The sequence below is a fragment of the Camelus ferus genome, chromosome 1 (assembly GCF_009834535.1).
Source record: "Camelus ferus isolate YT-003-E chromosome 1, BCGSAC_Cfer_1.0, whole genome shotgun sequence".
Lineage (NCBI taxonomy): Eukaryota > Metazoa > Chordata > Mammalia > Artiodactyla > Camelidae > Camelus > Camelus ferus.
The window spans coordinates 9081645-9108502 of record NC_045696.1 but is presented as its reverse complement, the minus strand read 5'-3'; the positions used below and the strand labels follow the sequence as shown (position 1 = coordinate 9108502).

Below are 26858 nucleotides of genomic sequence, written 5' to 3'. Positions count from 1 at the left end.
ATTCTGAACAATTACATCACCTACACCTATAATTCTGCACTGTGATAAATTAGTAGATTTTCATGTAATGACTGTCAGGTTTCTGAATCATTGAAGAAGGATGAACTTAGATGGCATCTGCTTTCAGTGGCGCCAACTCTGTCAATGTACCTAGTACTCAAATGAGTAAGAACTGGCAGTCCACGTAGTTTACATCCACATACAGGCTAGGATCTACTTGTATATGTCATCGCCACCATCACATCACTCAAGGTGCCCAAGGGAAGGTGCTTAGGAGGAGAATTTGGGAAGGAAAAGACACACAGTTGGTAAGGAGAGACAAAAGGGGCAAGATATAGTAGCCTTCTGCATCCATCTGTATAAGACATCAGATCAGATCTAAAGATCTAAATTCAAACTTCAGCCCCTCCTCACAGAAACTTAGCATCACCTTGGACAAAAATTTAACCTTGAGAAGAGCCATTTATACATCCATACACTGAGATGAGTCATAATGTCAACCCTTTCTCATGGGACAATAAGGCATAAAGGGGGGATCTTTCTAGTGAAAACTCTATGTCTGCTTTTTGGTAGAATATAAATCAGAGGTCAAGATGCCTTTTTTTTTGGTACAGTGCCAGACAGTAAATATTTTAGGCTTTGTGGGTAACGTCTATATCAAAACGATTAAATTCTGGTGTTGTAGAAAGGAAGCGGCCCCAGACAATGTGTCAGTAAGTAAGTGCGATCGGGCTGATAAAAATCTATCTACGAAATCAAGTGGTAGCCAGATTTGGTCCACGAGCTATCGTTTGCTGATCCCTGATATAAATAATAGTTCTTGCCATAACTGCACCATGCAAATGTCCACAGTTCAGCACGTTTGCAAGTAGATTATCCCAGTTGTAATATACACATCTACATCCTTCATCTTCATTAAAGCTGTCCTGCCCGTTTCCCATCCACCTGTCTTTGTAAGTCGATGAAATTGAATAGAGGTCTACAGGGGCAGTGGAATTTTCACCTTGGTGTTGTAGAGCAGCGAGCCGGACTGAGGCAATGCACTAGAGAGCTGGCTCTTAGACATTATTAAGTCTTATATGACTAGCTCATAGGTACCTTTAAATATACTTATCAATCTAGGTGAACATCAACTGTTTTGTTCATTATATACGTATTCATAGATCCACGAACAGGAAAAAATGGCTACCCAAATAAAAGAGTGACTCTGAGAAGCTGAGATGAGAGGTAAAGTCTATGAGAGGTGAGTTTATTAAAGGCCCTTGCCCCCAGATTGAAGATGGGTTATAATCCAGAAAAGAATAAAACAAAGTGAGGTTAGAGCCCAGGGATGGTAAGGGTTGTGGGAAAACAGCCGCCTTCACACACTGTGGGCTGGAATGTGAATTGGTGGAGCCTTTCCATGGGGCTGTGTGTCAGGATTCAGACTCTTCAAAGTGCTTGTAGTCTCTGAACCAACATTTCCACTTTTAGAAATTTATCCTAAGGAATAATCAGAAATGCACCCAAAGATCATGTTCAGAGATACTCAATGCGGCATGAATCACCATAGTGAAACTTCGGGGACAGTCTAAATTACCAAAGATTTAAGACTGGTTAAATAAATTACTGTGTCATGAAAATCCATGCAACAATTAAAATAATATTTTAGAGTAATTTTTAATGGCATGGAAATGCTCACCATACTTTTTAAGCGATGAAGTCATTCATAAAATAATACTTCAAATGTGATGTCAACTAAAAATAGGTTTTAAAAGACACCAACATATTAGCAAGGGGCAGGGATAATTACTAGGACTATAGACAATGCAAACTCTTTTATACTTCTCTGATTTTTCAAAATTCCTCCAATTAACTTTTGAAATAAGGGGAAAAAAAGTAAACATTATTTAAAAATCAGTATCATGATTTACCAGAGTCTGCTGGATTTTTACTGACTGGATTCTTTTTTAAGGAAAATGGACAACCTCCAAAAGTACCTAAAAGCAGTTCTCACACTGCATCTGACCCTTCCATCTCCTGCAGCCCCTGATTTACCTGGCGGGAAGGCCTGCTCAGGTGACGCATGTGAGCCATACCAACTTGATTAGGAGTCAGACAACTTTCCTTCCAGTCCAGGATCAAATCTTAGCCTTGAGCCCATGTCATAACTCATAGCCTCCGTTTCTACATCTATAAAAAGGAGCTAATCATCTCCGCTAACTCGACCTCCAAAGAGTTAAGGTCAAGCATGACACGTACGTAAACATGAAGAGAAGACATAGAATTAAAAAACAAAAATCATTGTTCTCAAAAGAAAAATAAACAATCATTGTCCCCTACATCAATTGTTATATAATATTATATATTACATATCTATATAAATTTGTATAAATTATATATACATATGTAATATGTATATACATAATATACATCTAGTATAATGTATATCATATATATTATATGTATGTGTATATATATAAAAAGTGTTATTTAACTATTTAGGCAGGAAACTGAACTTAAAGATTTTAGAGTCATGGTGAAGAACACAGTAGAAAGAAAAGAAGTTTTCTGGCCAAGTTTGAGTCAACCATAGCATCCAATTTGCCAGACTCTTCTATTCCTGAACTTTCTGTTTAATGGAGGTTTTACTCTGCCGAGGAAATTGGGAAACCAGAAATCCCGTCTCAGAACCCAAGTTCTCCTGTCCTCACAGCCCTCTGCAAAGGTAAAAATGTTGATCTCAATCTCCTGGCTAGGTAATTACAACCTGCCTAACACGGCAGGACAGAGAATTTTCCAGGACCAGCAGGAGGACAGGAGGAGAGACTGTGAAAGCTGACAGAGCTACCCCTGTTGCCAAGCTGTGGGAGGGGCGGGCAGATGGTGGTCAGTCCAGCTCACCAGTCTTTGGAACAGGTCTGGGCGAGCTGGGTCTCAGGTCCAACCTTCCCTTTTTGCACCTCGCTGTTCCTGACCCACTTCTAGCCCTGCACCCGAGTACTGAGGACTAGTCAGGCTGGTTTCCTCACCATCCTGGCATTGAAAACCAAGAACTGCAGCATGGAAGGCTGGAGAGCCAGTGGAGGGAACCTCTTGCTGAGTACTTTGGAGGGTCCCTGCTTTTGCTAAGAGCAACTCATTTTAGCAAATCAGAGCCTTGCCATGGGCACGGCCAGGGCATCCCTGGGCTCTGCCTTCAGACCACGGATAGGCCCCGGCCCTTCCTGCAGAGGTGAGGGGCCGGACGCTCTCCTGTGAGCTGCAGAGTCCTCAGCAGCTTCTGGGGATCCATCACACCCCTGAGACTCGGCACTGTTGTGGATACTGTGTGCGTGTGTGCGTGTGCGTGTGAGTGTGTGTGTGTGTGTGTTTGTGTGTGTGTCCTCGGCTGCAGGAGCTCAGGACGCCTCTGGTCAGAGCTGGGCCTGCCCACCCACAATTCCCTGAGGACCTCCCTCAGGGTCTGGGTGGCAGAGCCCACATCGCACAACCCCTGCGGCCACCCTGTGGGAACTGAGGAAGTGAGGACACTGAGAGCCTCCACCCTGCCCCGGCTTTGGGGAAGAAGGAGAGAGAACAGCTAATGGCGGAGAGTGGGTGAGGGCGGGGGCTCTGCCCGCCAGCCCTGCCTCCTCCCAGCGGGGACGCCCCGCATCCTGAATCCCTCCGTCTGCTCCCCTGTGAAAGGGGACCCTCGGTCTACCTGGCTCAAAGGGCCGCCGTAGGCATTGAAGGAGTTGTGACACACACAGCGCCGAGAAGGCACGTGTCAGGGCGCGCTATTCCTACTGCTGCTATTGTCAGAAGAAAGTCGAGGGAGGCTATTAGGGTGTGGTTTTTGTTTTTTGTTTAGCACGAGAGGCTCTTGGGCGCACTTATGAGCTGAGAGGAGAGGGGGGCCCTGACTGCTGGGCAGTTTCTGCAGTGGGCGGGAGGGGCTCCCGGGAGGAGGTGCGGTGAGCCAGGCGGGCCTGGAGGATGCAAGCCTGCGGGGCAGGACGCAGGTCTAGCTGCCCGAGGAGGGGGGCGGGTGGGCCGAGGGGCCAGGGAGCAGCTGGAAGAGACGTGAGGGGGAACGAAGGGACTGCCTCGAGGTCAAGCCACGTGAGCTTGGACCCCATGACGGTCTGACTCGGCTTCTGGGCTAAAAGTTGAGAAGGTGGTGGTCCTGTCAGCTCCTGGATGGAGGGAGGCCACGGGAGGGGCAAGAGCATTGCTAAGTGACCACAATGAGATCTGGGCGGAAGGGATAGATGCATAGACTGGAGCCAAAGTGTTGGCAGGGGGTTGGAAGTTTCTAGAAGCTGACCAGTGCACCCCCAACCCCCACCCCAAGGAAGGGCTTTGTGAGTAACCAGGGAGGAGGGCTCTGGGAGGCACAGGCATGGGAGGACCACTAAGGACAGGAGCCTAACCTCACGCAGAATGAGGGGATGGGTCTGAGTTCTACAGGTGACAATGACAAGCAGACCCAGCTTCCCAAGTCCCAGTCTGTGCCCTGGGGCTGCTTATGAAACCGTAGGAAACACAAAAAACAACCATCCATTAACAGACACACATTATATATAAAAATGATAAACAACAAGGGCCTGCTGTATAGCACAGGGGACTATACTCAATTTCTCGTAATAACATATAATGGAAAAGAATCTGAAAAGAATATATATATATGTGTGTGTGTGTGTATATATATGTATATAACCGAATTGCTTTGTTGTACACCTGAAACTAACTTTGTAAATCAACTACCACTTCAATAAAAAAAAAAAATGAAAAAAACCCAATTATCCAAATCTTCCAACATCTGTCTCCTCCCTGACTTTTGTGAGAGGTAGAACGTAGATCTCAAAAATCAAGCCTCATTCAAGTACCCTCCATCTGACCTTGACCCCCGCCGAGTGACCTTCTGTTCTGTCGTCTGCTTCATTCTGGGCAATGGTCCATGTGAGATTAGGGTCTCATTCCTTCATGTCCCTCAAGTTTCCTGCGTACATGGATTCCCAAACCCACTGACTGATGGGCTCAGACCTGCTCGGACACACGGGTGTCTAAGTGGGTTTTTCCTTCAGGGAAGTCCTCTGCGGGAAGGTACGGACGGAAGCTCCGTGTGTGACCAGCCTTGTCACTCCCACTCAAATTGTTTGAGAGCCTTCTCTCCTGACCTCTCTTCGAGGTGGCTTGGTGTTACACAGGACATCAATGGTAGAACAGTATTTCTCAATCTTTTAAAAATACATTTTATTATCTGTTATTATCTGAACAGATCCCCATGAATTATGATAACTTTTAGAAGCCAAGCAACTTCTGAAGAAAGATTTTCTCCCTTGCCTCTCTGAAGATGTTCACCAGAGATTTATTTCCAAATGAGTTCACAAAACAGATCTCCTTACATATTATTTATTCAGCTAATCCCCATGTGTGTGTGTCCTGGCGTAGTAATAAAAGGAGGGTTTGTGGTTAAATCAGTTTGAGGAACAGATTTAAACACAAATAGAAAGTTTTCATTCTTGCAGAACTTCTGAGAGCCCTCTGGCTCTTCCAGAGGGGACTTTGTGGGCAGCAGAAACACATCTGCTTTAAGCATCTCTAGGACCCATGTTCTGGGGACCCCTCTTTGGAAAAAATTGCTTTGGTGAAGCCCCCTCACCTCCTGGGATGAGGAGGGAAGGTGACTTGGCCAGACCCACAAAGACAGTGAGTCACAGAACCAAGATGAAGGCCAAACCACTGTGCTTCCTTTGGCCATAAAGATTTCATCCCTGGGGGAAACATGCACGTTTTTGAAGGAATTGCTTTGAATGAGAAAAATGTCTCCCTGTGTCTATGCAGGCTGGTCTCAACCTGCCCATTTATTGGGGCTACAAGCACGGAGAAGACAGTGGGATGTTCTGGGGTGTGGCTTCCTTTGGACGGTCTGGGAAGTCTGCCCCAGGGTCGGGGTGAGGACACCCCGGAGGCCCCAGGGAGGGGAGCACAGTCAGTGAGAAGAGTACAGAAGAGGAGAGAGGAGGGACCCGCTACATCTATTGTACAAGTGGCCTGAGCTCTAGAAGGGAATGGTCACTGCTCCGTCCTCCTCCAGCCCATGGTGCCTGTATCTCAGGACTCAGATCTTCAGTTACTTCTGCGGTTGGTGTATGATGGGGGCCATCCTGTAAACTTCATTCCCACATGTAACCTTATTTTAATAGAAGACTTGACTCAGGTTCCAAATGACTGACTCATCCATTTTCTTTAGAAGAAACTGTTAACACAAAGCGATGGGCCCCCTCCCACACATGGTCTAGATTGGCCACTTCACCCAGTAGTCATACCCCACACAGCAGTGCAGCCAGGGCCTTGGAAGACGATGCCACGTTGGATTGCAGATGGAGAGGGACAGAAATATACCCCAGGCAGGTCCTCAGCAAAAATCACCAAATAGAAATTGTTTCTGTTATACCTAGCATCCCAGTTGGGTCTCCTTCCCACTGAATAACTCTTTTCAGGCTTCCAAAGCTGTGATTAGGTGAGCAGTTCTGAAGCCTGAGCCACCATGCATCCAGGCTGTACTGTTGTCATCTAATAAAACTCACAACAAAGTGAACCAAAGATGCGTGATTTCTGTTAATTGCTACTGGGCTGCACGGTGTGAGGTAAAACAGCTCGTGTGTTGGAGTCATAAAGACCCAAGCTTCACTCTCTGTGAATGCTGCGTCATTAAGTAGCTCTTGACCTTGGGTGATCTGTTTACCTCTCTGAGCCTTGGTTTCTTCATCTCTAAAATGGGGACAACACCTACCCCACAGGGTTCTTGTGAGGTGAATGGGAGATGATGCAAATGAAACAATCCTCTCATCCAGGGCTTGGAAAACAGTAGGTGCTCAGCAGATGCTCCTTTGCTTCCTCCTGCCTGTATGACCATTAGGCACACCTGGTAGGCAGCTGACTTTGGTCCAGGTAAACCCTGTGATGAGTTTTCTCACACTTGCTTTGAGCACCGATGTTTGATGTCGTACCTGGCACACTGGAACCCCCCCACCAACTGCCGCCATCTGTGTATCTCACTGTAGGTGAGACGGGCAAGTTCTCTCCACCAAGGGGACACAGACAGTCTCATCCTATTCAACCATGCGCTCATACCTGCCTTTCATACGCTGTTCCCCTTTCCTGGATTATTTTTCCCTGCTCTCCTCTTAATGTTTAAATCCTGAGGCCTCTGTAATGGCTCCAGCCACGTTGCGACCTGCCAGCTCTTTAAACTGCCACACCGTGATGGTGGGTACCGCTCAGTCCCGTGCAGGTTTTAGGATGCCACCCAGCTAGTCCACATGCCTGTGTCTTGTCCCCAGCCATATGGTAGCTGCTGGGGACACAAACTACATAGGTCTCTTTTGTGTCTACAGGAGGCCCAGTATAATATGGTCAATGTGCAGAGCGAGTTAGCAACGAAAGGATATAAAATGCTAAGGCTTAGGAAATAAAAATGATTTTGCGCGTCTTTTTAAAAGTCCGAAAGGTCTTTGGAAAAATATCGAGCTTGCTGACACTTGGGTAAAACGTTTTAGAGTCGCAGGAAGTAAACGAGGTGAAGTTCCTTGAGGCCCCTGCCCCTGAAAGATGAGTTAGCTGCCTTTCTCAGCAACCATCCAGGGAACAGGACTGACAGACAACCTGCCAGCGAGCCTCTTGTTAATCATAAACCCAAACCTACAGCAGCCAAGACCATCCCGGGAACAAAGGGACAGTTAATTCTGCTCTTTGCGCGTTGACTCCTTGCGAGACTCGTCTACTGCTTTGCTGGCGCACAGTGCCAACTTTCTCCTGCACCCAGAATATTCTAGCAGAGGGCTGCTTATCAGCAAGACCTCATTTTCATGGCAAAGCAGGGCACTGTCAGCAGATAATGGGCCATTTGCACAGTCCCGGGCGTACCAGGATCCTAGGGTTTCCCAATTTCAGATTTTTCAAACATGGAAAACATCAGAAGAAGTAATGCCCTCCCCACAAATGATTCCATACTGTATAGATGGCAAAGAAAGAACTGAAAATGGATTATTCCCTAAATCCTTAAAACTTGGAAGTGGTTTTGAACTAGAAAGAACACGGTTTTGTCTCTGTAGAAAGTTTTTGTCATTTCCTCCTGGACCTTACTCTCCAGAGAGCCTGGAAACACACAGATCTCCTGCGTGTGTGTGTGTGTGTGTGTGATCACAGAAGCATCCAGTTACTAGCAGACGTACATCCCGGGCTGCAATGGCGCCTGGGGGAAAACTCAATGATTTAATGGTTGGGTTTCGTTGGTCCTCATTTAGAAAGTGGCCACCAAAGAAAGATTCAGTGTATCCTAATTTCTGATGAATGTTCCTGAGATGCTTTGTCAAGTTCTTTGCAGAGGTGAGAACAAGGAGGAGAAAGTTAAAGGCAATGAGATCTGAAAGGGTTTGGTTATGCAAAAGAATTTCCATGTTCCCCAGAGAAATGCAGGCCCCTGGTCCCGGTGGCTTTCTTAGTCTCATTGTTGTCTTGAGGACCAGGAAGAGGAAGCTGCAGATGTCACCTGCCACGGCACAGACTTCTTCCTCTTACCCCATGCTGTGTCTCTGTTTTAGAATTAAGCCAAGAAGGATTCTCCATGGGCTTGGCCCAGGTGTAGGTAGAAATCTTAATTCTAAAAAAAAAGTGACTAAATTCATGGAGGTTATGGAAGCCTTAACTAATGCCCTTAAATAGTGACAGAAATACAACTTAACTACAGCTTTTACAAGAAGACTTTGCTTCCGTGGAATCTCACAGAAGGTTCTGATCTGAGTCCCTGTCGGTGGCCTTCGAGAAGGGTGGTGGGAAGGCTCCCCCTCCTCTTTCCACCACCCACCCCCAGCCTATCTGTGACTCCTGGGGATGCTTCCCCGGATCTGCGTGGAGGTGGGGAAGCGGGTGCACAGAGGATCTTGAGGCCCCACGTGATCCCCAGCTTACCTGCATGCTGGCTGGCAGCCGCGCCTGGGAGCTGACTGTGGCGGGGTCTGCAACACATGTGGCTTTTCTCCAGAGAGAACACCACACCTGGCTGAGCCCCCTGGGCACCTCGGCCTTCAGTGTTGTGCCACGCTTAGGCAAAGTGGAACTGAACCCGGAAGACAGCTGACTGAGTTGGAACTTGAGACCCTGAGTACCCATCTCCTCCTCAGTTTCCCCATCTGTAAAATGGGGTTAGTAACAGTATCTACAGCGGAAGGATTGCTTGGGGGATTACATGAGTGATCACTCGCAAAGTGCTTAGAACAATGTCTGGCATGTAGCAAGTGCTAGATGAGTGTCTGTGAACTAAGCAACAAATGAGATGGTCCTCACTTTCTGGGCAGTGATTTTTTTTCCTCTATTGGGGAAATTTTATTTGTTTGTTATTTGTGAGATAAGCAACTATCACAGAAACTTGAAATATAGCCACTTAAATAGGGCACTAAGACTATTATGTGTACTTGTGGGTGTGGACATGACAGAAACATGCCTACCCAAACACTACTGCCCTCCTGCTTCAAGCTGAAGCAACTGGAAAATTGACCCTAGAACCAAACAGAGATGTAAGGTATCAGCATTTTGCTTATAGAGATGGGCTGGAGCAGGTAGCTTAGTTCTGAGGTCAGGAGTCCAGCTGGAGTTTCTTCCAGTCCCCTCCTCCCCAGGCATGGACCATGGGAAAGCATCCCTAGGGACCCACAAAGCCTGCTACAAGGCCCTGCATTCCTCATCCCTGCTGAGCTCTAAGATGGGTCATAGTTGGGGAAGGAGCAGGAACTCTGGACAGCAGGCTGCCTGGAGCATCGTCCAAGGAAACAGGAGCAGAACATGTATGGATTCCTGGCAGCCTGTTTTCAAGAGCGCCTTGCCCAGTGGCTCCCATCAGATGTGCCTCTTCTCCCCCAGGGGGAGGGGGACCAAGGCAAAAGGATGCTCAGAGCCATTATCTCCATGTTTCCGAGTGCCATTTATGAACCTGGCAAGGGCTCCAGGAACAGGTGAAAATGGTCCCCTAACAGGCATATCAGTGAGAAATACATGTTTTTATTCTTTGACACCAGCAAGCTGAGTATCAAAAGCAGTTTGCCGAGGGACCATCACTCTAATCTGGCCCGAGCACCAGTTAGTGGGTAGCTGAGATGGAGTGTGGGTAATAGTAACTCTCCTGAGGGAGCCGCTTGGTGGTCCTGTGGTTCAGGAACAGCACTAGAGAAAGCAGTATGTAAATAAGTTCATTTGTGTGATTTTTTTAGATTTCTCATATAAGTAATATCATACAGTATTTGTCTTTAAGGGTGGGGGGATAAATTGGGAGTCTGGGATTTGTAGATACAGATTACTATATAAAACAAGATCCTACTGTATAGCGCCAGGAACTATATCCAATAACTCGTAATAACCTATAATGAAAAAGAATACGAAAGAAAAACGTGTCTGTATAACTGAGTCACCATGCCGTATACCAGAGACTAACACAACACTGTAAAATGACTATACTTCAATTAAAAAAAAATCAAGAGAAAAAATGAGGAGTCTGGCTTGCCTTTGAACAGGATAAACGGAGTGGAGGAGTCAGTGCTGGGCGTGTGCAATCAAGGGCTGGGGGTAGGGGATAAAGAGGCTGCTTTCTGGCCTTACTTTGATGGAGCCCATGGTCCATCCTCTCCAACACCCTGGGATAGCCTGAAATGCATCTGATGTCGAAGGAAAGCGGGCAGCTCTCTCCCAGCCCCGAACCAGCAGGTGCTGGGGAGGATTTCACAACAGGTCTCCAGGCCAAAAAGCCTGCTAGACATTAGTAGATTTCAGCGCTCACTCATCGGTACAGACCCCCCATCACCGCAGCCCTCGTGATAGTGTTTCCTCCACTTAGAGACACCGGCACAAATGACCTTGAGAACAGGTCATCGCAAACTCTAGTAAGATAATCAGGCAGTGATGAGTTTCGAGTACTTAGTATATTGGTTGTAAAATAATTTGTTGAGGTCAGAGTTGATATAAATTCCATTTTGAATGCCAGCTGTGTTTAACTGCCAGCGTGCAAAATTCCTGAAAATTAGCAAGCGACTCATGAGATGGTATAGGCGTGATGACTTGCTTGAAACCCATCTGTCTTGGCTGTGGGAAGAAGAGGCTCGTCTTCACCCACAAAGTTTGCCCTTCCTTGGCCCCCTGTAAATCTCTCTCCTTCCCCGTTTGGTGAGCGAATCGAGCTGAAGCAGCCTGCTGCCTGGCAAGCAGTGGGGGCTGCCAATGGACGGGTCCCTTTCCCACCGAGGGGCCAAGGGGCCTCCGGCTACACAGGCCCTTCCTGCACTTGGTGCCCCAGCTGAGCAGCCCTGCTTTCTCTCCTGGGCGTGCCCCACGTGCAAATGCATCTGGATCTAAGTGGGACCGAAGCCAGAGTGTGTTCAAAAGGTTGTGGTGTGGTGTGCAGGAACCGGGTCAGCATCTCCTGGTCCACAGTGTGACGGCTGGGGAGTATGTGTGACTGAGGATGCATGGAGAGAACACGGGGACCTCTGAGGGCGTCAGACGTTCCTGTATGTCAGACTGCTTCTTTTGTACATAGAGATCATATAGAGATAAAATCTAAAATGTAAATATATTAACTACATATTGATTAGATGTTGATGTGTATTATATTATTATATATTATATTAACATACTAATCTTATATTAATATGTTGAGCTATATTAATTATTATGTTCACAGTAATATATGTTAATATATTTATAATATATATTACTCTATTTCTATTGTATTATAATTATATAATTATATTTTATATGGCAATATATTATACAATTATATATTAAATCAAACATTTTACTATGTATTAAATTATTATATATTATAGCATTTATTTATATTAAATGTATACATTTTACATATTGTATATATTTATATTAAATATAAATATGCTAATATATTAAATATAAATAGCCATAAATATATATATTTAGCTTGGCACAGCAAAAGCCTACATTTCCCAGCTTCCCTTACAGCTAGGTGACCTCTAGGCATTTGTCTGGTCAATGGATTGTGAGCAGGAGTGTTGTGGCAAATTTCAAAGCCTGGTCTTAAAGGGAAAGAATAGATTTTCCCCTTCCATATTTTCCCTTCCTGCTGGCTGGAATGTGGATGTGATGCTGGGGGATGGAGTAGCCATTGTGAACCATAAGGTAAGAACCAGGTGTTCCGGAGAAAGAGACTTGTTTCCTTGTCAGTGAAGATCTCCTACCAACCTACCCAGACTTCTGCAAGAGAGAGAAGCATACTTTTATCTTAAGCCCCAATAATTCGGAATCTCTATTACAGCAGCCAAACCAATACCCTGATTCAACTCAATGAATTTATCAGCCTGCTATTAATAATCAGAGCACGTCTCGGGTTATAGTTAATCTCTTAGCATTCCCTGAGAGACTTCACAGTATTTCAACTCACTTTCTTCACTTTGTTCATTGAACTTTTTAAACAGTGAGGATCAGTTAGACAGTAAAGTTCCAAGCCAGTGCAAGTAATCTAAAGGTACTACATCACTCCATTAGAGCATAAGGCTGGCTAATTTTGGGGTTTTGTTTTCTTTTTAACTAGGTGTGGCTATAAGTTGAAGTTGACTTTTTAGACCCTATAGAAGAGGTTGCAGGCTGACAATATTGCTTCTTTCAACCTAAATACTTTGCAACTTTGCATTCTATTCTGGTGATGCTGAAATTCTCAGCATCCAGCTGTAATTCTTTTTTCAGAAAAGCATGCCCAGGGTGGAGCGTATTCTCTGGAATAACCACAATGTCTGGAACATCAACGATGGATTTGATTTTTCGAAACAGCCAGATGTCATTTAAGATGGAGACTAGTGATAAGTAAGTTAGCTAATGAAGCCTGGTAATGCTTGTCTGGGTCAAAAGTGAGGTGGATCTAAAAGTCAGATTATTTTACTTATTTAACCAATAAACTGCCCTGAGAGTCATTTCAAAAGAGCAGCTCCAAAAAGGCTTACAACAATAATGGAGCTGTTGGAATGATGGCATATTTTCCCCAGGGGGTTACTTTGAAGGACACTGCAATTAGAGATGTGTAAATTCCAGAATATAGAGTTAAAATCAGATCTGTTATTTTCTATTCACAATCTTTGTATCCATTTGTTTATGATAATTTTTAAAGGAGCGAGAAATCCATTTAAGACATTTCAATAATGTCTGCAAAGTAAATAACGAAAGTAATCATGTATCAATTTGGGCAACTGCTCACTAAAGTAAGTTCCTTCTTCAGTGCTTTCAAAGCTCTCCATTGGCCCTTCCTGACCTGAGCAGCAGACCCTCCCACAGTGTATACTAGTCTTAGGAGAATGTTCCCCACTAGACCCAACCTCTCCCTTCCTACGTGGCTCCCGCTGGTTTATCTAATCCTCTCCTCTGTCCCTAAGAATTAACCATCCTTTAACTTGAGTTTTCATTCCTTTATTTCACCATACAGCTGAGTTATTTGTTGTTATAAGTCTATACCTAGATTAGTCAAAGTGTATGGGGCTCAACAAGAGAACTTGAACCAGCAGAATGCTGGCAATACAGCAGGAGGCCATACAGGGGATAAAAGAACAAAAGGCCTTAGAAATGGGAACAGGAGCCTTCTAATAAGAGGCGTGAGGAGTGATTTCCCATAGGGAATTGCTCAACAGAAGAGTTAGTAAATTTGAAGAAGTTTCTAGGGGAGGAAATGGAAAAATGGTGCAGCTCTCTGGAAATCCTTAAAAATAGGTAGATTCTTATTAACCCCTGGTGGTTTATCGCTGTGAACACAGAAACATTAATAAATGCAGATGGTCTGTTTCTCCGCAGCATTTTTGGAGAAAGAGGAATAATAGAACCAAATTTGCAACTTCAGGATGAGAGCCTTAGGAAGACTAGTCAGAAGCTCCAGTAACAACCGGTAACGCCCCCTTGGAAGCAGGGTGGCCCCTCCAGTGGAACTTTTAATCAGCCCCAGTAGGAGCCATTTTCTGTGACTTGAGATGTTGGGGCGGGGGGGGTGCTTGTTCTTTTTACACTCAGAGAAGTCCCTGTTACTGACTTGAAAAACAGTGAGTTTTGTAGCTTGTGCGAACCTATTTTCAGGCTAATTCTCAATTACACCCTTTGCCTTGGAGGGTCAAGTCGTTTGGTTTCCAGCGAATACTGTGGTTGTACCTGTGGTTACCCACTGACTTCTCATCTGCTTGCTTATCTGATAACAGGCGAATGGGGAAAGAGCTTTTAATATCCCCCAAAAGGGGAAGATTGGTAATTAGTTATTCACCGCATGGAATCAGGCCAGGTCAGCTTACTCCAAGGAAGAAAACAATCTGGATATTGGACTTGGGGGTTCCTCTTACACGAGAGTTTGGTCTTCTGCGTCTCATCTGGGTTGCTTTTTCTTTGTCTTTGTTTTTGAAATCCAGGTCAAAGCGTTACATACTGCAGAGGAGAGAGAAACTTTAGCGTCTCCTAAATTGTCATTTTCATGACAGCTCGTAAATTTCGTCCCTGTCCGGGATCTGCGTGTATATCCGCCCCGGGAGTCGTTCCTCCATCCCTCGTAAGGGAGCAGCGAGGGGATCCTTTATTTAAAAAAAAAAAATGGGTGAAGTAACTGAAAGAGCGACGCAGAGGCAACAGCCAGAAACGGCGGGGACGCGAACGGCGGAGACAGGAAAGGAGGCGGTGGAGCGGGCCCTGGGGCTCGGCGCGCTGCAGCGACGGAACTTCTGCAAAAGCTGCCTGCCTGCGCGTTATCAGCCGCGCGCAGGCCTGTGGTTTTCTCGCTCTCGCAACCCTGCTTTAACTGCCGGTTTATTTTTCGACAAACAGGATGCCTCCATCTGAGGCTGTCAGCATCCCAGGCTCTTTGAGAGAAAAGAGGTAGTGCAGCCCCACCCTAGAGGCAAGGCCGGGGGCTCGGTTTCAAGAGGCTTCCCAGAGAAGCGGCACCCCTGCAGGTGCGGCCGCTGGGAGAACATCAAGAAGGGCGAGGAGGCAGGAGGGAGTGAAACCGGCCGTGCCCGCCACCCCCCACCCCGCCCTGCAACTGATTCCGCTGCCGCCGCTCTGCACGCCTCCCCAGGCAGAGCGGCTCCAATCGTGGGGGACAGCTTGGAGATCTAGGACAGTGCTCCCCGAATGTTAATGTGCACGCAGATCACCTGAAGCTTCCGTGAAAATGCAGACTCTAAATCCGCGGATCTCGGACGGGGCCTGAGAGTCTGCTCTTCTATCAAGTTCCCAGTGATGCTGCAGCTGCTGGTCCAAAGACCACGCTTTGAATGGCCAGGTTTGGGGAGATTCCTGTCCAATCATTTTCCATAAATTTCTCATCTCCAGCCTCTGTACTGGCTATAAGCCACGTGCAGAGGATCCCGCATTAGAATGAATACTAATGGGTACCTTGCAAATATCTCAGCCCAGCTGTAGTTATTCCCAGGGTTCTGGTTCAACACAAGCCACCTCGCTGGTGGAAAAGAAACCTCCTTTTTTGCTAGAGAGGGAACGTTTGAAAGAGCTAAGGATTTCTTAAGTCCTAGCTGTGAACAATTTAAGGGATTCAGAAGAGTCTAGATTAGATTCTGAGCCAAGAGATGGTGGGGGATGGGTGGGACATAAAAAACTCGCCCAAAACTCTCCAACCTGGTCGGGGTCTTTCTTACTGAGGAAAATATTTGCATCTCATAGTTGGAATTCAATGAATGTCCGTATTTTTGAGAAGCTGTATAGTTTTGTGTAGCAGTACCAAATTTGGAGCACATCTATGAATATCCTAGACAGAACTTGATCTCAGACTAACTGCAGGGTCTTTCCTCTAAAGTGCCCGCCACTTTAAAGCACATGTTTTTGAGTCACGTTCAGTTAGCACAAAGTATGATCTGAGAGACTAGACTAGAAAATCATGGTTTGGGCATAAAATTGCAAGAGAAGACTCACAATCTAGAATGTAGGGGTCCTGCTGGAGGCAGTGCTGTCCGACGTAGAAAAGGCTTCTGCATAATTTGCTAAGCCCTGAAATTTCGCAAAGCCTCCATTTTGACTTCAGCAGAACCAGTCACAGGCTTCCTGTTAGTGTGTGTTTCTCCAAATCACATGGCTGTTAAAATGCAGATTCTCGGGCCCTTGGGCCTTGTGTCTCTCACGGGAGTTCAGGCCCAGGAATCTGCATTTTAACAGACACTCCAGGGGATTCTTATATACTGCCTGGTCTGCAAGTTCTGGCCCAGCGTTCTCACCGCAGCATTCAAAGATCTGCCTTCCATCTCGCTGTTCCCCAGGGAGCCAGGGAGGCCTCTTCATCGCCCCGGAACACTGCCCGACCCAGTCTGACCAGCTGCCTCACTCCCTGGGTCTCCTTGGTCTTCCCCAGCCCTGGATAAAATGACTTCTCCTTCCTCTCTGAGCCCTCGTCAGCTCCCTGCTTCACAGTCAGCCATCAGATACGTCCCTGCTCGGTGGCGGCCCTTGTGTTAGGCTGTGCTAGCCAAGTCACATTTTGTTCACTGACTATTTCTGATTCTTTGCTTTGCCTTCCTAGATGGTAAGCTTCTTGAGAGACGCTTCATGCCACGTGATCTTTGTATTGCAAACTATTTTCTCACTCTGTGTCACACACACATCAACTGTCCAGTACACTTATTGATGGGTCATTCCTAACGTGTCTCACAGTGTGCGATGAACCTGGCCCCCTAGGTGTTAGGATCAGAAGACACTGGGCAGGGAAATGGGGGGTGCTGGTGACATGGTTGAGAATCTGGTTCTACGGTCACTTTAAAAGACACAGAGGAAGTGAGAAAAAGGGAGTGTAGACCCCCAGCTCATCTGTCTGTTGCATTAACTGAGGAAAGCATTGCTTTTTTGTTAACTACAGCTTCCATTCTGCTTGGAATCTAGATTATTAACTCTCTAAACCAAGGGTTTGATGTTCGATTTTCTGTCGCATCCCCCCATGATGGACTTCTCAACCTCTCGGGTGTCCTCTCCCCCACCCATCTCTTCTGCTCCTGCTGGCCTCCCTACTTTCTTTTTGCCCAGTTGGTGGTCAGCTCAGTAGCTCAACTCCAAGCTCAAGCTGGAAGAAATTGTGGAGTATTACATACAGTTTGGCAGATTAACGAATGGTAATATATTCTTGATTTAGCTGAAAGCTAGAAACATAATCCCATCTTCATCCTGACATGGCTAGGGTGATTGGCTGTGCAACCTTGGTTTTCTTTCTTAACCTTTCTAAGTTTCAAAATTCTTGTTTTGTGTTATTTAAACTCTGAGCCTCCATGTTTTCATCTTCAAAGTCAGCCTGACAATATTAGCTCACCAGGCACTGGGGGGCTAAGTGTGAAATCGTCTGGAGACCTCTTGGAGATCCCGGCACCAAGGGTCCTGCTTCTGAGCGTGGGTGTATTTCCTGGATGAATGTCCTTTAGTGTTCTAGATTATCCTTTGCTTCTTCTGCCTTCTGACGTCTCAACCACATGCCCACGGCTCTTCCTGACCCACCCTGATGCAGTCCTCCAATGCTTAGCTTCTCTCTCTCTCTCTTAGGGACTCAGTAGGGGTACCTTCCTTCTTGGATTTCAGACATAGTCCTGTCAGCCATCTGGTCACCCTCCTCACCAGCTCAGTGGTGCCCCCACCTCTGCCCTGAGGACCCCTTCTCCTTATCTTCTCTCTCCAGTCTCTCATCTGGTGCCTCTCAATGCTCCCTCAAGCCTTGACTTTTCATGCTGGGTTCTCTCTGTCTTTTCCTTTTCCTCTGATGCTCAAAGTCCTTACAATAGTCTTCAGGCCATCTGTTTTAAGGTGATATTTCCCTCCTCCCCATAACACAGAGATTAGGATCCATCTTTATAATATTAAGGTGCCTACAACAGATACTGGACCATGAAAGGCCTTGGAGATCCCAACGTGATCTCTGTGATGGTAATTTCTAACCCCTTCCAGATTCTCCATCTACCCTTTGACAGGTACCTGTTCTGAAGACACACACAATTGTCTCCCTAATTTAGGGAGGCAAGGAGGGATGCACTTTCCAGAAACTAAAACACCAAGAGGGAATAAAAGGCAGAAACAGAAATGCATCTCAACTACCATAATTCTGGTGGTTAGATTTCTCAGCCCCATCACTATTCACATTTGGGGTCTGATGATTCTTCGTTGAGGGGAGGCTGGCCTGTGCATCTTAGTATGTTCAAAGCTTCCCCACCCACTAGGTGCCAATACACCTGTCCTACCTCCCCACCAGTGGTGACCGCTAACAATGTCTCTAGACATTGCCAAATGTGCCCTGGGGGCAAAATTACCCCCACACCTCTCAGCCCCTCTCTTTAGTTAAGAAGCACCGATTTAAGATATTTGAAGGTGACAGGCATGGAGAAGAAAATGGAGAAAGTAATGAGAAAGGACTACTCTGGCAAGAAGTTCCCTATATATTATCTACGTAAGAGAAAGGAGCCTGAACAAACCCATGAGGAAGGAACCAGGAGATCAAATCTTAAGAAGAAGTGTGACAGTTACAAAGTTAAGAAGACATTGTTTTGGACAGAAGATCCACTAAGGAACATTCTTGAATGGAGCAAAGAATAAGGCCCTGCTCTCACGGAATCACTCTCACATGCAGACGTGGCTATGGACCCAGGTGGATGCCTCCATGTGACCGAAGTCCAGGCTTGGCAGAGGGGGATTTAGGTGCAGAGGGACTTTCAGGGAATGGCCAGAAGTGATTCAGAGCACCAGATCCTACAATTATTCAACACATGCCAAAGGTCTTGGAATGGAAGGGGAGCAGAAACACACATATGTAACATCGCCTGCCCAAAATTTCCCTGAAGAGAATTCTCCCGTAGAGTGAGGGATACAGAGAAAGGGTGGTGGGTACAATGGGATAGACATCCAGCAGGACCGTCTGTGCGCACACTCAGCCTCCCCAGACTTCACCGAGATAGGCAAGATCTACAACTACTGTAAGTTATTTGACAATGTTTCTGATTTTCCACTGATATCGTCTTTTGAACAGGAAAAAATAAAAGGTTAGGTTTTCCCATAAAAAAGGTCTCTTGGAGCAGATAACAGAGGAATACAGAGCATCCTTTCTGTTCTTTGTTTGGTGTCATAGAGGTAACCCAGTGGGACATGGACTGGACCTCACTGTCGGTTCTGTGATTATGACTCTCTTGGGCACAGGCATTTATCTTCCCACACAGGTATTCTATTTAAAGCACAAACCAATCAACTCAGGATTAGAAAGAAGCCTGTTGACTATGTAGGTTTCTTACATGTTTCTCCTTGTACTTGCCTAGCTTCCCACGGGGACACCCACAGGACTTCTAGCCCGATACCTTTGGACAAAAGTGGAACTAGCTTCATGCGATCTGCTCCCATTTGCTCTAATGTCCCCACACACTCCTTCCTATTTCTTAGCTGGTCACAGGAGCTAAGGAGGGAACCAGGTACGGGTGGAGGTACTAGTTACTTGCTCCCTGCTGTTGTGTGGGTGGAGAGGCTACTGTGGACTCTTCTGCTCATACCCATTGAAGTTTCTACACTTCAGTAGTAAGTTCAAGGCTGATGGAGCTTCATCCTTCTATCTGTTCACCTGTCCATACATCCACCCATCTATCCATCCATCCATCCATCCATCCATCTGTCCATCCATCTAACATTTGTTGAGTGCCTGCACCCTGCCATGTATAGTGAATAAAGAGAAAAAATGAGGAGAGTTTATCTTTCAAAGAACTCAGAGTCTCTGGGAGAATATATTTATAAACAGAAAAGCTTCAATTACATTTTGGCAAGTGCTACGGTAGATATCTGAACTGAGTAAAAAGAGTCGGAACTAGAATGTGGCCTTTTGCATGAACTCCCAACAGGTATCCTAGAAGACTTGGTCATCAGAGCATCACTCTGGTAACCCCACTGCTTCAGCGAGCAAACATAGATGACGTCTATACATGTCTGTGGCAGGGATGTGGGGAGCCTGCTCCTGTTCCCCCATCACCCCATGCAGATACGTGTCCTAGCACTTATAACCTGCACAGTGATTTCCCTCCACTCATCAATGGCCCAGCTGGGTGGCTCTAATGACACTGCTACCAAAGAAGTGATGGGAGCGATGGAAATTGTGCGCAGGAGTGTGGGGAAGTATCCTCCCAGAGGGATTTGAAAACAGCATGTAGAAAAATGAAATTGAATGGGCTTTGAGATTTCTGACATTTTGACTAGATCTTCAATGACCTGTAGGCCCTTGGATCTATCAGTATCTGGTCTTTTTGATTGTCTCTTTTCTAGATTTTTGAGAGTCTTCATGAAAGATATGCTGATCATCCCTTTATGATACAGTTCCAGTACATCCCTTCAAACACAGTTTTAAAAGAGGTAAGGATTCTTTCATCATCAATTCATAGTCCTCCTTCCCATGATGCCTATAATTAGAGACTCAGATCACTCATTTTGAATTTTTTCCAAAGGACATGAATGTCCAGGTTACACCCTCTTTGGAAGACCATCTCTTGGGAAGGTGCACAATTTAGTAGTTAAGTGCTCAAGATCCCAAACCAGACTACAGTTGAATTCAGCCCTGCCACTTCCCAGCTGTGTGACCTTAAACAGATCTCTTGGCCACTCTGTGCCCCAGCCACACAAGTGTAAAATGAGGAGGCTAATCATCCCCACTGAATAGGTGACAACGATGACATGAGTCTCTATTTGTCAGGCACTTAAAGCAGGGCCCGGCCCATGGAAAATACTGTGTAATAGTGCTTGTTCAATAAAACTTGACATTCCAACAGTGCTTTCTCATCGCCTCCTGGGGGCTGACTTCTGTCTTCTGAACTTAATCATTGTGAGCATTGAACCGAAGCAACCTGGAGGCATTGTTCCGGGAGTCCCTCATTTTCTCTCCTTTGCCCTAGTTTTTCAGCAGAAAAACTATTAAAGATCGAGTTAACAGGTCTGGCTTCCTGTAGAAAGTAATCTCTGTGTATCGTTCTTCCTTGTTTGCCCCCAGCAGACTGAAATCATGGATACTTTTACTTTCTGCTCTTAACTCTGGGGAATTTGAATGACTGCCCTGCTTTTAAGGACTGTCAGTTCCCGTGGACAGCTTGACCCAGCATTAGGGGACTGGGGTGGGAGAGGGGGTCAAAGTAGGTGTAGGGGTACAAACATGTTGGAGAGGGTCAATATTTTATATCCTTGGCTCATAAATACATGGGAAGTGACCATAGTGCACTGGCTCCTTGGGGTTCTCTGGAGCAGTGGTTCCCACACAGGGTGATGGTAGCCCTCAGGGGACATTGGGCCATGTCTGCAGGTGGTTCTGGCTGTCACATCTTGGAGAGGTGGTGCCACTGGCATCTAGCATGTGTGGGCCGGGGATGCAGCTACATATCCTGCAGTGAAAGCACAGGGCCCCTCAACAAAGAAGGGGCCAGTCCCCCACGTCAACCTTGGTGAGGTTAATGGAGGGCAAATTCCCAGCCTGCACGAAGCCTGATGCCTTTCCTAGAGCACCAGAGCACCAGAGATCTCAGGCACCTGCCCCCTAGTTTCACAGGGAGGACACACACAACCCCAAGTAGAGACCCCAAGTCAGCCCCAGGCTCCATCTGTCACACTCCACCCTTATCCTGTACATAAGCTGTTTTCTACCAGCAGCCAAACCATCCAATCTGCAAGGATGCACGGGATGCCAGGGTGAGGTCACGCGGACGACAAAATTGGGGCTCACTTTTTGGATTTGGTTTGCCATAGCACATAAAGAGGAAAATGGGAGAGTCGAGGAGAATGGGATCCAATGAGAAAGCAAATCAGATGGAAAGGAGAAAGCCCTTTACAATCAGCAAATTCAGCTTGAGGTTTCTCGTGCGCCGGCCGGCCCCCCTAAATCAGTCCTCACGACGGTACACGAGGTGGGCACCATCTCATCATCGTCACACTGCACAGATGAGGAAGGGGAGGCCCAGAGAGGGCCAGTGGTCTGCGCAAGGTGACTCAGCAGGAAGCAGACCTGGCGTTCGCACACAGATGCTCCGCCCCGTCGCAGGACGGGCGCTGATGTTAGAGAACCTGGATTCGCGCAGGGCTCTGACTCCGACACGCTGTGTGGCCCGGGAGGTTTCTTAACCCATCTTTGCTTCGTGCTCCTTTAGCATTTTTATCCAATGAGGATTCAGAGCTGTACTTATCTTGCAAGGTTTTTCATTAAAAGGGATGCTGGAGGAGACGTGCCTGACATATTGTCCCCACTGGGCAAATGTCGCATGTTATTATTTATAAGCAACAATGTAACTGAATTATCTGACACAAAGACCAGAATCCTTCCCAGCAGTGGTGTGAAGGAGGCACAGAGTAACCAAGCCAGGTGGTGTGGGGGGCCCCCCTCCCTTCTCACCCGATGTGGACTACTGTTCCAGAACTTCCAGAACCATCACGGGCCCAGGCTCCTGTGAGGCCACGTGCTTCACGGTCCCTCTCTGTTTTTACTCCTTCAGGCTGTGTGCTCTTTATAAAAAAAAGTGGATGAGAGAGAAGAGGCTGTTTTGAAGCAACTCCCACTGCTTCTTTGTATTGTCTGGACTCCGATCTGACCTGTGGTGGAGGTGAGATCTCTCGCACAAAAGGGTAGGAAGCCTGGGCCTCAGAGAAGGGCCCCTGTGGGAGTGTTAGCGAGGGCCCAGGGCCAGGACTCCCCAGACAGAACCGAGGCCTGAGTGAAGGGCAAGTGGAGCTCACGGAAGGAAGATGGAAGAGGGAGGGAGGAAAGGGGGGCTGGCCCTGGGGTGTATGCAGATGGTGCTAAATAAGCACAAAAAGGGCAGTTTTCTGAGTCACAAGAATTCCCCAACTATAACCTCCCATTTACACCGTGGAGTTTTTATTCCCCTGTCAACTGCACACTTTGTGTGAGGAAAACATGTCTTTGGCGGGAACATGGAATCATCTTTCCAAAGGTGCTTTATTAGTTTACTATTACTTTTTATTGCAAAGAATAATTAGCATGAGCGCTTTTTAATTTGTTCCCATTAAGATGTTTGCATAACAACAATTAGAGGCTGGCAGGCACCCGGCTTCTAGGCAGGCAGGGGACTCTTGCTGGCCAGGAGCCGGCTTGGGGGGCTGGGGACTGTAATTAATTATTGCATCCTTTGCCACGTGGAGCCCAAGGAGAAAAGAAAGGAACTTTCTGCAACTCTGTGGTAATTCGCTGTAGAATCATCAGATGAAAAATGCCTTTTATACAAATAAGGGTAAAGAGAGAAAAAGAAAACCTCAAACCCACCTACTTGAAAAAAGGCCTCGTAATGACGTCAGAGGACGGGTGACGTGGACTTCTGAAATTACAGAAGTTTCTGCAGAAGGACAGAGCATCCTGGCCAGGTGAGTGGGCCTCTAGCTTTGCAGCTCTGGCGTGCGGGGTCCGGCTGGCGGGAGGCAGTCCAGCCACTTTTGCTATACAGCTGAATCAGCCGTTTCTGGGTGGAATTTTTATCCCAACCACAGGAAGAGTTGGATGTGAGTGTCTGCTGGGAGCCTCACTGAAAACCTGGCTGGAGTCAGGGTCCTGACGGGCTGGCTCCCTGGGACTCCATGGCTTCCTGAAGGGTGGACCTGGGTGCTAGGCCCCTGATTACTGGGCAGATCATTCCATGGGTTCTTCTGTACGTGGGTCCCGGACACGGACCAGGATGGGGCAAGAGAGGCACCCAGGACGTGCAATTTAAGAAGGTGTTGTCTCTCCTGTTTGTGCAAGTGCAGGATCAGCCTGACATTACTCCAAGAGTGATAGTCTCTTTAAAGTATTTTTCCAGGAAGTGCCTCGCTGAATCAAACTAGTCCTTCCCCAGATAGACTGCCAGACTGCTAAGTGCACAACTAGGTGGTTGGGAAGAAAGACTTAATGATGGTCTCCCCCAGCCAGCAGCTCACCATCATCTTGGGAACAGGTGAGTCTGATTTCCACTGAAGTGTGTGCACTGCCGGTTTAGAGAAGCATCCGCTGTGGGCAACCCCGGAACCACCAGAATGTCTCCCTTGGGGTGAAGCTCTGATGGGGAGGGGCCGTGAGGATTAAACTAGTGGGCAGGGGAGGCATTGACACTGACAGTGGGGACCTAAAACGACCACATGCAGTCCAGAAGCAGGCAAGCGGTTCGGGATGGTGGACTTAACAGTGGACAGTGGCCCTGGTTTGAGGCCACCTGAGGTTCAGCCCCCCACAGTGTCACCTGCTTTCCGGGGGCCTTGGCAAGTCCCTGACTCCATAAAGCTCAGCTTTCTTGTGTGTCAGACTGAGAGAATGGCAACACCCACTGTCCTCCCTGCAGGCAGGCGGTAGGCTCTGCAGGGCAAACCCCTTCATTCAGACCTGGCTCCCCCCTCCCCTAGCAGCCTAACTTCAGGCAGGTAACCTAATCCTCTGCATGCCCTGCTCCCCTCAATAAAATAGGATTAGAAAAGAGAGTAGCTACTCCTGGGTTTGTGCGAAAGATTTAAGGAGGTCATGCAAGAAAGTGCTTGGCAGGGTCAGTACGGGGCGCTTGGCACATGCTCAGTATATGCTAGCTGTCACTGCGATCAGCTTTAAAAATTCACAACTCAGCCATCGGCCGAGGCGCACTCAGACCACGTCTGCACTGCTGCGTAGTGGGGGGTAGACCCAGTTCTGCATCCTGCCCTGGGCTGGCTCCTGGCTCAGCTATGGGGCTGTGTGCTGGGCCAGCAGGGCTCACTTCCCTGCCCACTCTGCTCTATACACCTTCAGTGGAATTTTCCAGTTGCCGTTACTTACTGACTTCCTCTATGTGTCCCTTGCTTCCTATGTATTATCTCTAACCCTTTCGACAGCCATCCAAAGTAGGGATTGTTGCACCCACTTTCCAGAGCCCCTTGCCCTAAAGATGGAATAGAAACCGACCTCCTGACTCCAAAGCACTGGGCTCCCCACTCTCCTGCTGGCTGATCAGGCCCATCCTTCCCCTTGGCCTCCCCATCACAGACAGCTCCCAGGGAAGGACCTGGTGCTCAAGAACACACGCCTTCTTCTGGAGTGGAGTTTATACTTCAGCACCCATGGGAGCATCCCGGTGAAGGGCTCAGGTCCCTGCTGATGGCAGCTGAGCCCCCAGTGAGCAAGACACGAAATGTGCAGGCCTGGGGACTTCCTGATTTAAACGGAGGTATTCATGAAGAGGAAGGAAAAACACATCGCAGCTTGCCTTTTTAGTTTTTATCTTGTTTTAATTTCTAATTTTGGCACGTGTTTTACACTGTACACACTGATTACATCGGAACAGCAGCACAGGCATGTAAACGATAAATGTATAACTCGGCCTAGGTTTGGGGGCATGTGCGGTGAGTTTTCCTTCTATTTGGCACGATCACAGGAATTTGGAAATTACTGTCTTTTTTTTTTTTTTTTTTTCCCAAGAAAAACAATTGACAGTATTTATTGCCATTGAGAAAATTGGAGCTTTCAAGTGAAAATTTGAATTTTGTAGAACTTGTTTCTGCTACTGGGAGCTTAAGAGCAGACTGGTATTTCAACACACTTGCTGAGGAGATTGACGGTGATGTTAACAAAGATGATTTCCTAATATTCTGTACTGAAATGTATTGACATTTGGAAGATCTGCACAACTCAGTAAACCAGTATTTGGAAATTATGTCATGACGTTCAGCAGTTCCTGGTCCACCTAGAGGAGGAAGCTTTATTGAATTGAGTGCATCAGGAGACGAGGTCGCAGTGGAATCTCTAAGGCATGTGAATTGAATACTGGTGTGTGTGTGTGTGTGTGAGAGAGAGAGAGACAGAGACAGAGACAGAGACAGAAACAGAGAGAAACAGAGAGAGAGAGAGAGAGAGAGAGGTCTTTACTTCCCCTGATGGAGGCCACTTCTGAGTGTAAGAGCTTTGAATCCGAGTGCTATGAGGCCATATATCCTGGATGGGAATTGCAGCCGGGTTCCAATTTGGTCCAAAGACATTGTTCCCCCACTTCCCAGGGTTTCCCTTAAGAGCTGGAGGCTGGCAGTCTCGTGGGGCCATCCCTGCATCTTCTCATGAATATGCCCACTTGCTGCTCTGCTGGTCGTTTCAGATTTGGTTTTCATCAAAACCAACGTGGTGAACCATAAAATTGCCTAAGGAGGGCAGTGGGCATGTGGTGGGTGCTTTGCTAATGCAGTGCTGGGGTTCTGGGTAAAAGAGGACACCCAAACCCGGAGTGGGAAGGAGCGTCCAACCATTGCCAGTGCTCACGGCTCTCGGGGAGCTGCCCCCTCCTAACGCAGGCCCCCAGAAGTTCTCTGGGGCTGGGGGCTCCATAGAAACCGTCTGCTTGATGTTTCCACGCTGAGAAAGGGATTTAGCTTATAAAGAGCGTGGGGTTTGACCCATGTAAAGTAATTAAGGCGCATTACAAGAGGTGCCTGCTAATTATTTAAACTCCCAGTGGAATCAGCCACCCAAGTCCAGTGTCTGCAAAACTCTAGGGTTAGGAACAGAGCTGGCCCAGTGTCTGGTTGTGACCGGTATCAACCAGCACTGGGACCTTGGCAAGGGAATCTGCCCTGAGACAGAGAGGTGTTTAAGATCACTCCAGCCAAAAAAAAAAAAAATATATATATATATATATGTGTGTGTGTGTGTGTGTGTGTGTGTGTGTATACATATATAGAGAGAGTTATATATAGTTATATGTTTATATAGTTTCAGATGCCACCTGCAACCATATAGAGCTATATATAGAAAACACACACAGGTAACTTAGAAAGCATCACGTGAGACAATGTCTCCTAGCTCATCAGTCTCACAGTTCATTTACTATTTAAACAGATTCATCCACCTCTAGGATACAATT

The 26858-nt window shown here is 46.9% G+C and overlaps 1 protein-coding gene and 1 long non-coding RNA gene across 4 annotated transcripts in view; both read right to left on the bottom strand.

The window, feature by feature from the left end:
• The window catches only part of RUNX1 (RUNX family transcription factor 1), a 248976-nt gene that overhangs the window by 200392 nt on the left and 21726 nt on the right, over positions 1–26858 (bottom strand). The window lies entirely within an intron of this gene.
• LOC116660715 lies at positions 6587–25293 on the bottom strand. The gene is made up of 3 exons (XR_004316318.1): positions 25283–25293; positions 17617–17619; positions 6587–7097 (listed from the first exon to the last, which is right to left on the bottom strand). It is a non-coding gene; the product is annotated as an uncharacterized LOC116660715 (long non-coding RNA).